The sequence below is a fragment of the Lithobates pipiens genome, unplaced genomic scaffold (assembly GCF_037356315.1).
Source record: "Lithobates pipiens isolate NorthernLeopardFrog02 unplaced genomic scaffold, aLitPip1_a1.2 Scaffold_22, whole genome shotgun sequence".
NCBI lineage: Eukaryota > Metazoa > Chordata > Amphibia > Anura > Ranidae > Lithobates > Lithobates pipiens.
Genome location: NW_027507784.1, coordinates 25,387,219 through 25,397,374, shown reverse-complemented (window position 1 = coordinate 25,397,374; position 10,156 = coordinate 25,387,219). Strand labels below are relative to the sequence as shown.

At 47.8% G+C, this 10,156-nt stretch overlaps 1 protein-coding gene across 12 annotated transcripts in view; it reads left to right on the top strand.

The window, feature by feature from the left end:
* Nucleotides 1-2,412: 2,412 nt before the first annotated feature.
* LOC143923442 (interferon-induced very large GTPase 1-like) overlaps nucleotides 2,413-10,156 on the top strand; it is an 80,417-nt gene continuing 72,673 nt past the window's right edge. For all 12 annotated transcript variants that reach the window (XM_077447116.1, XM_077447113.1, XM_077447112.1 and 9 more), the window contains exons 1-2: nucleotides 2,413-2,633; nucleotides 8,606-8,687. The gene's annotated coding sequence lies outside the window, so the exon portion shown is untranslated. The remainder of the gene's footprint in view (nucleotides 2,634-8,605; nucleotides 8,688-10,156) is intronic.

Here is a 10,156-nt window from a genome sequence, read left to right as displayed (position 1 = left end):
CCCCCAAGATGTATGAGCATTATCTGTCAGCAAAAATCCCCTCCACAAAAAATCTGCATGCTTAGCTCAAATCCTCTCATTTCACATATGCTCCCCCCACCAAGAAAAAAACAATTCCAGTTTCTTAGCACAAATCCTTTACCCCTCAAATTAAAACTCCGAGCACAATCCCCCCCCCTCCCAATCCCCCTCCCAGCACAAATCTCCCCCTTCAAATGTCCCCTCCTAGCACAAATCTCCCCCTTCAAATGTCCCCTCCTAGCACAAATCTCTCCCCCCCACCTTATTACCTTTTTGTAGCACAACCCCCCCTCAAATCCCACATCCTCGCACAAATCTCCCCCCCCCCCACAATTTTCCCTCCTAGAACAATTCTTACCCCCGTCCCTCAATTTTCCCCTCCCAACACAAATCTCCTCACCCCAATCTCCTTGTGGTGCCCCTGAACCTCACATGATACCACAGTGCCCAGGGCAGCCGTCCCCTCTTGCCCACCCCTTGTCCCAGGCTTGAGCATAAGCTTCACTGTGCTGCACTCTGATTGGGTTGAAGGGATTTGTGGTTCCTTTAGTCCCTTCTCACCTCAATGTTATCCCTTCCCGCCGAGCGTATACAGATCTGCGTACTCGGCTTCCGGGGGTTATACCGGGATGATGCCCGCACCTGCAGTCATCATCCCGGTACCGTTTTTTGCAGCAGGCGATTGGCTATCCAGGCATAACAACCGATGCGGCTAAAAGCCGCTCGGCTGTTATGCCGGAGGAGCGGGAGGGGACGTCCCCCCCCTCCCGCCGCCTCTCGCCGCTGTTACCGGTGCTCCCGCTCGATCAGGAGCACCGATTCGTGATCCGACGCCTCCGGCTGCTGGGGAGGAATTGGAACGAAGCCGTAATCGGCTTCGTTCCAGTCTCCTCATCGTAAACACGGAAGCGACGTCATGACGTCACTTCCCGTTTACTCGGCTGCCAATGGCGCTGGTTTTTAAAAAATATCCGGTATTCAGAATCGCCATTTTCGGCGATCTGAATACATTGAAGTGTAAAGGAGGGGTGGGGGGTTTTAGACCCCCGATCCCTCCATAAAGAGTACCTGTCACCACCTATTACTGTCACAAGGGATGTTTACATTCCTTGTGACAGCAATAAAAGTGATCAATTTGTTTTTTTTTTTTTTAAACAATTTAGTTATTTTAAAATAAATAAAAAACTAAAAAAAAATTTTTTAAAGCGCCCGCTGTCCCCACGAGCTCGCGAAGCAAAGAAAACGCATACGGAAGTCGCGCCCGCGTATGTAAACGGTGTTCAAATTACACATGTGAGGTATCGCCGCGATCGTCAGAGCGAGAGCAATAATTCTAGCACTAGACCTCCTCTGTAACGCGAACCTGGTAACCGTAATACAAATTTAAAGCGTCGCCTATTGAGATTTTTAGGTACCGTACTTTGTTGTCAATCCACGAGTGCGTGCATTTATAAAGTGTGACATGTTTGGTATCTATTTACTCGGCGTAACATTATCTTTCACATTACGCAAAAAAAATTGGGCTAATTTTACTGTTTTGTTTTTTTTTTTATTCATGAAAGTGTCCCTTTTCCCAAAAAGTTGCGTTTAAAACACCGCTGCGCAAATACCGTGTGACATAAAATATTACAATAATCGCCGTTTTATTCTCTAGAGTCTCTGCTAAATATATATATATATATATATATATATATATATATATATATATATATATATATATATAATGTTTGGGGGTTCCAAGTAATTATCTAGCAAAAAATATGGATTTTAACTTGTAAACACCAAATTCCAAAAATAGGCTTAGTCATGAAAGGGTTAAACTGTCTTTATTATCCAATACGTGTTTATTGTACACTCCTGGAATTGGATTCAATGGGGGTCGATTTTCTAAAACTGGAGAGTGCAAAATCTGGTGCAGCTCTGCATAGAAACCAATCAGCTTGCAGGGTTTTAGCCCCGAGTTCACACCAGTGCGGTTTTGAAGTCGCGCACAGTGCGATTTCATGTGCAGCTTGCTGATATCTGTGCCACTTCGTTCCACAGATGTCAATGCAGGTCGCACTGAAATCGCACAGAAATCGTGCAGGAACCTTTTATCCAAAGTCGCAGCAATTTGCAAAGTTCCACCGCCACAAATGGGGTGCGACTTATCAATGCGGCTTTGAACTGTCACACCGGTGTGAACTGATTGGCAAAGATTAATTGAACAAGCTGAAGTCAGAAGCTGATTGGCTGCCACGCAGAGCTGCACCAGATTTTGCACTCTCCAGTTTTAGTAAATCTCCCCGATGAGAATATTATACAGAAGACTTCCCGTCCACAGGCTGCTATGTGATAGAATGGAGGAAGGGGGAGGGGCGAGGACAAAAGTAAAAGTGAAAGAGAAATGGAAGTCTGAGGATCGGTTGTTATTTCCTTGTAGTGACACGGCAAGGAGTGTCCCCCGTCCACCCTCTCGCTCCCCGGGGCCACACCTCACCGGGCACAGCCTACAGTCACTAATCACTGAGTGCTGCATACCAATAATAGTCCTCAGATGAGATAGAAGAGAGGTGACAGTCCGGTGACAGTGACAGACGACGCGTTATACTGGAGTGGACACCTGTGTGCAGGTAAGAGGACACTCATACACCATCAGATCACCCAGGGGTCCCCAAACTACCACCCGCCCGACATGGACTCTGATATAAGAAGGGACTCTGATAGAGAGACTAATATAAGGGGGGACGTTGATGTAAGGGGGGCTCCAATGTAAGGGGCTTTGATGTAAGGGAAACATTAATGGGGTCACTGATATAAGGGGGCTTTGATGGGGACCCTGATGTAAAGGGGCACTCCAAAGTAAGGGGGGTGCTTTGATAATGACTCTGATATAAGGGGGCTCTGATGGGGACCCTGATGTAAAGGGGACTCCAAAGTAAGGGGGGCTTTGATAGGGACTCTGATATAAGGGGGTCTGATGGGGACCCTGATGTAAAGGAGACTCCAAAGTAAGGGGGGAGCTTTGATAGGGACTCTGGTATAAGGGAGCTCTGATGGGGACCCTGATGTAAAGGGGGACTCCAAAGTAAGGGGGGCTTTGATAGGGACTCTGATATAAGGGGGTCTGATGGGGACCCTGATGTAAAGGAGACTCCAAAGTAAGGGGGGAGCTTTGATAGGGATTCTGATATAAGGGGGCTCTGATGGGGACCCTGATGTAAAGGGGGACTCCAAAGTAAGGGGGCGCTTTGATAGGGATTCTGATATAAGGGGGCTCTGATGGGACCCTGATGTAAAGGGGGACTCCAAAGTAAGGGGGCGCTTTGATAGGGATTCTGATATAAGGGGGCTCTGATGGAGACCCTGATGTAAAGGAGGACACCAAAGTAGGGGGACTTTGATAGGGACTCTGATATAAGGGGACTTTGATTGAGACCCTGATGTAAAGGGGGGCTCCAAAGTAAGAGGGCTTTGAGAAAGACTCTGATATAAGGGGGCTCTGATGGGGACCCTGATGTAAAGGGAACTTCAAAGTAAGGGGAGTGCTTTGATAGGGACTCTGATATAAGGGAGCTCTGATGGAGACCCTGATGTAAAGAGGGACTCTGTTGTAAAGGACTCCAAAGTAAAGAAGGCTCTAATGGGGCGTGGGAGGATATAAGGGGGACTCTGAAGTAATGGGGACTCTGAAGTAGGAGGGACTTAAATAGGGACTCTGATATAAGGAGGCTCTGATAGGAACCCTGATGTAAGTGGGACTAGAAAATAAGAATGACTTTTATGGGAACTCTGATATAAGGGGGCTCTAATGGGGACCCTGATGTAAGGGGGGATTCTGATATAAAAGGGAACTCTCATGTATGAGCTTTTTTAATAGGGACTCTGATGTAAGGGGGGCTCTAATAGGAACCCTTGTAAGGGAATGGGAACTCTGATATAAGGGGGATGTGAGGAGTACTATAAGGTAAGGGGGACTCTAAAGTAAGGGAGACTGTGATGGGACCTAAAATATAAAGGGGGCTCTGGTTTGGACCCTAATGTGTGGTGGGGGGGGGGGGGGGGTTGATGGGTTCCGGTTTATTTGGAATTTCTCTGCTTTGTATATTGAAGTTTTTGATATTCTCTGCCCCCAAATATTTGTCAAATATATGATGTGACCCTCATATTGAACAGTTTGGAGACGCCTGATTTAGACCCCAGATATAGGGATATTCTTAATATGAAAGTGTTAAATAAACCCACAACAGTAAAATCAGTAGTCTGTATATGCAGTAAAGCATGCTTGTTATACTCACTGTGCAACCTAAGGGGTTAATCCTCTGCATTGTGTAAAAAGGTTGTTTGGTCCTGTCTTCTCTGATCCTCCCCTTCTTCCACAGTCCCCAATCTATCTCCTGACTAGGGATGAGCCGAACACCCCCCCCCCCCCCGGTTCGGTTCGCACCAGAACTTTCGAACGGACCCCACGTTCGTTACGAACGTTAGAACCCCATTGAAGTCTATGGGACTCGAACGTTCGAAATGGAAAGTGCTAATTTTAACGGCTAATATGCAAGATACTGTCCTAAAAAGGGTTTGGGGACCTGCCTCCTGCCCCAGGGGACATGGGTCAATGCAAAAAAAAGTTTTAAAAATGGCCGTTTTGGCGGGAGCACTGATTTTAATGACGATTAAAGTGAAAAAAAAAGTGAAATATTCCTTTAAATATGGTGCCTGGGGGGTGTCTGTAGTATGCCTGTGAAGTGCCACGTGTTTCCCGTGTTTAGAACAGTCCCTGCACAAAATGACATTAAACGGAAATAACATCATTTAAAACTGCTTGCGGTTTTAATGTTATATCTGGTTCCTGCAATATGGTTGAAAAGCATTGAGAAAAATGGCATGGGTAGCCCTCCCTGCCCATTACCAGCCTATTTGGGTCTTGTACGCATATTAAGGGGAACCCCGTACCCATATTAAAAAAAGGAAATGCGTGTGGCGCCCAGGCCCTATATACTCAGAACAGCAGTATACAGGCGGTGCAAACAAGACAGGGACTGTGTAGGTTTGTTGTGTTAAGTAGAATCTGTTTGTAATTTTCAACTGGTACATTTTTAAAGTGTAGCTCCAGTCAAAAAAACTATTTTTAAGCTTTTTGGAAAACATAGGGAAGGGTTATCACCCCTGTATAATTTGTTTTGTCGTCCATCTTTTTTCATCTCACTTGCTGTTGTCTCCTTCCGTTTGCAAGTAGGAGATGTTTGTAAGTTGGATGTTTGAAAGTAGGGGCCTGCCCTATATGCTCTGCAGAAATGACGGAACAAGGTGTTGGTTTTGCCACAACATTGTAAGCCCTCAAAGTGACTCTTGGTGGGCGCTGGAGCGCCCTGCTGTGAACGATTATATCAAGAATTGTAATTACATGCCATTGTTGAACAGTGGTAGAAAAATTTACCTTTGGTGGTTGTGGTGCTGGTGCCACAACACTATAAGTCCTCACCGTTACTCTGGGTGGGCACAGGAAGGGGCCCTCCTGTGAAATATTATATCAAGAATTGTAATTACATGTCCCTGTTAAACAGGGGCAGAAAAATTTGGCCTTAGGCACTGGTGCTGGTGCCACGACACTGCAACCTCTCCCATATACTCTAGTTTTATTGCAGGAATTAGCCCTGCTGCAAAGCATTGCATCAAAAATTGTACTTAAACGCCCCTGTTAAACAGGGGCAGAAAAATTGGGCCTTAGGCTGAGGTGAATATCGCGGTGTATACTGCGGTCAGGGCACGCAGACAATAACCAGAAAACAGCAGAGATAAAGGGGTATATACAGATGTATACTGTGCTGTGCTGGAGGCACACACAACTTCCAATAACTCCTGCAGATGGCAAGTGGGCTCAAATAGAGAACAGCTATGTAGGTGGATTATAGCGGTATGTACTGGGTACAGAGCACGCAGACAGCACGCACTATCTCCTAACACTACTGACTGCAAGCTCTATTATTAAAGCTAGATCACTAGCTATATAGGTGAGGTGAATATAGTGGTGTATACTGCGGTCAGGGCACAGACAATAACCACTACACAAGAGCAAGATAGGAAATCAGCCAAAAACGATTGGTGTGTAACTGTGTTGAAGGTACACAGAACACCCACTGCTTCAGATGCCAACACACTACACGAGGCCGCCTCAAAGGCGGCCTTATATAGTGTGGGGCGTGCACTACACAGCCTGAGCTATGATTGGCCACAGGCATCCTGCCTGTGGCCAATCATGGCTCTCCTCGCTGCTGGCGCTGCGATTGGCCAAGCATGCGGGGTCACAGTGCATGCTTGGCCAATCATGAGCCAGCAATGCACTGCGCCATCGCAGTGCATTGTGGGCCGTGCTCGCCACACGAATTTTGACGCGAACGGACCAAGAGTTCGGATTTCGCCGAACGGACGAACAGCCAATGTTCGAGTCGAACGTACGTTCGACTCGAACACGAAGCTCATCCCTACTCCTGACAGTACAGAGCCTTTGAGTCACTCTGCACATGCTCAGTTTGGTGTGTATTGCTAGAGAGTTTTTTTTTTTTCTTGGGAGGTTGCATGTGATCAGCACAGGGCCAATCAACACTGTCCAGACAGAGGGTCAGGGGTATTGCAGCCTCATAGGACAGTCAGGGGAGAATGAAAACTCCCACAAGATTTAACCAGACACTGATAGAAGTCACATGACTGCTGATGAGAAAAGGTATTTAGCAGTTTATATTTACTAAAACAATTGCATTTCCATGTTCTGTGTACTGTGGAAGAGCAGATATAGTGAATGCAGGCTCCTGAGGGGACCAGATATAGTGAATGCAGGCTCCTGAGGGGACCAGATATAGTGAATGCAGGGTCCTGGGAGACCAGATATAGTGAATGCAGAGTCCTGGGGGGACCAGATATAGTGAATGCAGAGTCCTGGGGGGACCAGATATAGCGAATGCAGAGTCCCGGGGATATCAGATATAGTTAAAACAGAGTACTGGGGGGACCAGATATAGTGAATCCAGGCTCCTGAGGGGACCAGATATAGTGAATGCAGGGTCCTGGGGAGACCAGATATAGCAAATGCAGAGTCCTGGGGGGACCAGATAAAGTGAATGCAGAGTCCTGGGGGGGCCAGATATAGCGAATGCAGAGTCCTGGGAGACCAGATATTGTGAATGCAGGCTCCTGGGGAGACCAGATATAGTGAATGCAGGCTCCTGGGGGGACCAGATATAGTGAATGCAGAGTCCTGGGGGGACCAGATATAGCGAATGCAGAGTCCCGGGGATATCAGATATAGTTAATGCAGAGTCCTGGGGGGACCAGATATAGCGAATGCAGAGTCCTGGGGAAGACCAGATATAGCGAATGCAGGGTCCTGGGGAAGACCAGATATAGTGAATGTTCAGCTCATACCTATTAGGTCTATGGAAATATGGTTGTGACAGACTCACCTGGGACAGAGGTTTTTGGAGGGGACCGAATGCTAGCTACCAATTATGGGCCCTGGCATTTGAGGGAGCTACAAGCATTTATGAAGATATTCTGTTATGTAATGCAAAAGGACATTATTAAGGAGGTCATGGTGGTCTCTGCCAGCTTGGGATAGATGTATGTGAAAATAAAGCCGGTTAATGAGATCTAGAAAGCCCTGGGTCTCCTGTTGTCTACTAGGCTCAATGACACATGGCCATAGTAGGTCAACGACACATGTCCATAGTAGGTCAATGACACATGGGCATAGTAGGCCAATGACACATGGGCAGGTAGTAGGTCAATGACACATGGGCATAGTAGGTCAATGACACATGGCCATAGTAGGTCAATGACACATGTCCATAGTAGGTCAATGACACATGGCCATAGTAGGTCAACGACACATGGCCATAGTAGGTCAATGACAGATGGCCATAGTAGGTCAATGACACATGGCCATAGTAGGTCAATGACACATGGCCATAGTAGGTCAACGACACATGTCCATAGTAGGTCAATGACACATGGCCATGAGCATCCCCGGCAGGAAATGCACTGGCCACGGTTGATTCGGCAGCAGTGGGAAGGAGTGACAGCTTCCTTCCATATTGGGTCTGAATCCAAATTTGAAGAATTGAAGAAGGTACTAATAAATCACAGATTGGATCACAGATTCAAATTTGGACCAAACCCATAGTTATTCCCTACCTATCAGCATTTCTTTGCAGTGTGGGAAGGAACCATAGTATCTGGAGGAAACCTGCACAAGCACAGGAAGAACATCCAGCACCATGCAGATGGTGTTCCAATCAGGATTTAATCAGGGACCTCGGAGCTGCAAGGCAGAAGTGCTAACCACTAAGTCACCAATAGAGATCAGTGGCAAATGTACAGACCCACCCGCTGCTGTCACAACTCTCCCTCATGCTTCAGTAATCACATTTTTCATCTGAATTCTAAGAGAGGTATGTACATGAATCACCTTCACCAGTACGGCACCACGGGTCATTACAGAAAAACAGGAAACAGAAGAATATTTCTGTCTTCAGTATCAGTTGTCAGTCCTGTTCTGTCATTATATACAACTCTCGGCACTTATACACCGACCTCCGTGTTCTCTCCGCAGATCTGTCTTACGGTGGAAAGAAGTGAAGCTGAATTGGACCTCCCGGCCTTGGTTTGTATGCTTTCTTTGGCTCTGGTCTAAAGTAAGTTCCAGTTTTTGTTCTTTTTGTTTTTTAACAAGTGTTCTGTTAAACCCCCTGATGCCAAACCTGTGGCCCTGGGGGGGGGGGGGGGGGGGGGCACATGCAGCCGTTTGGCACTTATTATGTGCCCTCTGGTGATAGTGAAACATTTCACCCTATTCTGTTGCCCCCTCTTGCACTGCACTCTGTCCACTCTGTCCAGGCCTCCTTTGGACTCCACCAGACCCAGTGGACGGAAAGGAGGTGGTGTCGGACTTCTCCTCTCCCCACAATGCACCTTGCAGGTACTTCCCACACCTCCCTCTCTTTCCCCCTGCTCTTTCGAAATGCACTGCATTTGTCTTTTCTCTCCAGTTTGTCTGAGAGTCGCAGTTATTTATTGACCTCCTTAACCAGTGTCACGCTTTCTGGATGACTTCTCTGCATGGTTACCCTACTTTCTCTCATCTGAAGTGCCTGCCATCATCCTAGGTGACTTTAACCACTTGCCGCCCGCCCTAATAGGGAATTGACGGTGGCAAAGTTGTTGCATAATCCTGATGGGACGTCATATGACGTGATCAGGATTATGAGCTGATGCGCGGCCCCCGGGGGCGTGCATCGCGGCGATCGTTGTTGCGGGGTGTCAGTCTGACACCCGGCAACTACGATCTCGGTAAAGAGTCTCTGACGGAGACTCTTTACCACGTGATCAGCCGTATCCAATCATGGCTGATCACAGTGTAAATAGGAAGAGCCGTGATCGGCTTTTCCTCACTCGCGTCTGTCAGACGCGAGTAGAGGAGAGCCGATCAGCTGCTCCTCTGACAGGGGGGGGTCTGTGCTGATCTATTATCAGCACAGCCCCCCCGAGGATGCCCACACTGGACCACCAGGGATGCCACCAGACCACCAGGGATGCCCAACAAAAGGTAATCCTCCCTAGACCACCAGGGATGCCAGTCAGTGCCACAATGGATGCCAATCAGTGCCCATAATGGATGCCAATCATTGCCCACAATGGGCATCACTGATTGGCATGCATTATTGTTTGGCACTGATTGGCATCCATTAGTACAGTATAACAATACAATGCCGCCTATGAGTGCCCACCTGTGCCACCTTTGAGTGCCCAACTGTGCCACCTATGAGTGCCCACCTGTGCCGCCTATCAGTGCCCACCTGTGCCGCCTATCAGTGCCCATCCGTGCCGCCTATCAGTGCCCACACATGCCCATCTGTGCCGCCTATCCATGCCCATCTGTGCCACCTATCTATGCCAATCCGTGACAGCTATCAGTGCCAATTTGTGCCACCTATCAGTGCCCATCCGTGTCACCCATCAGTGCCGCCTGTCAGTGCCCCCTATCAGTGCCACCTATCAGTGCCACCTATCAGTGTCCATCAATGCCACCTCATCAGTGCCACTTCATTGGTGCCACATCATTGATGCCCATCAGTGCCGCCTTATCAGTGCCCATCAGTGTAGG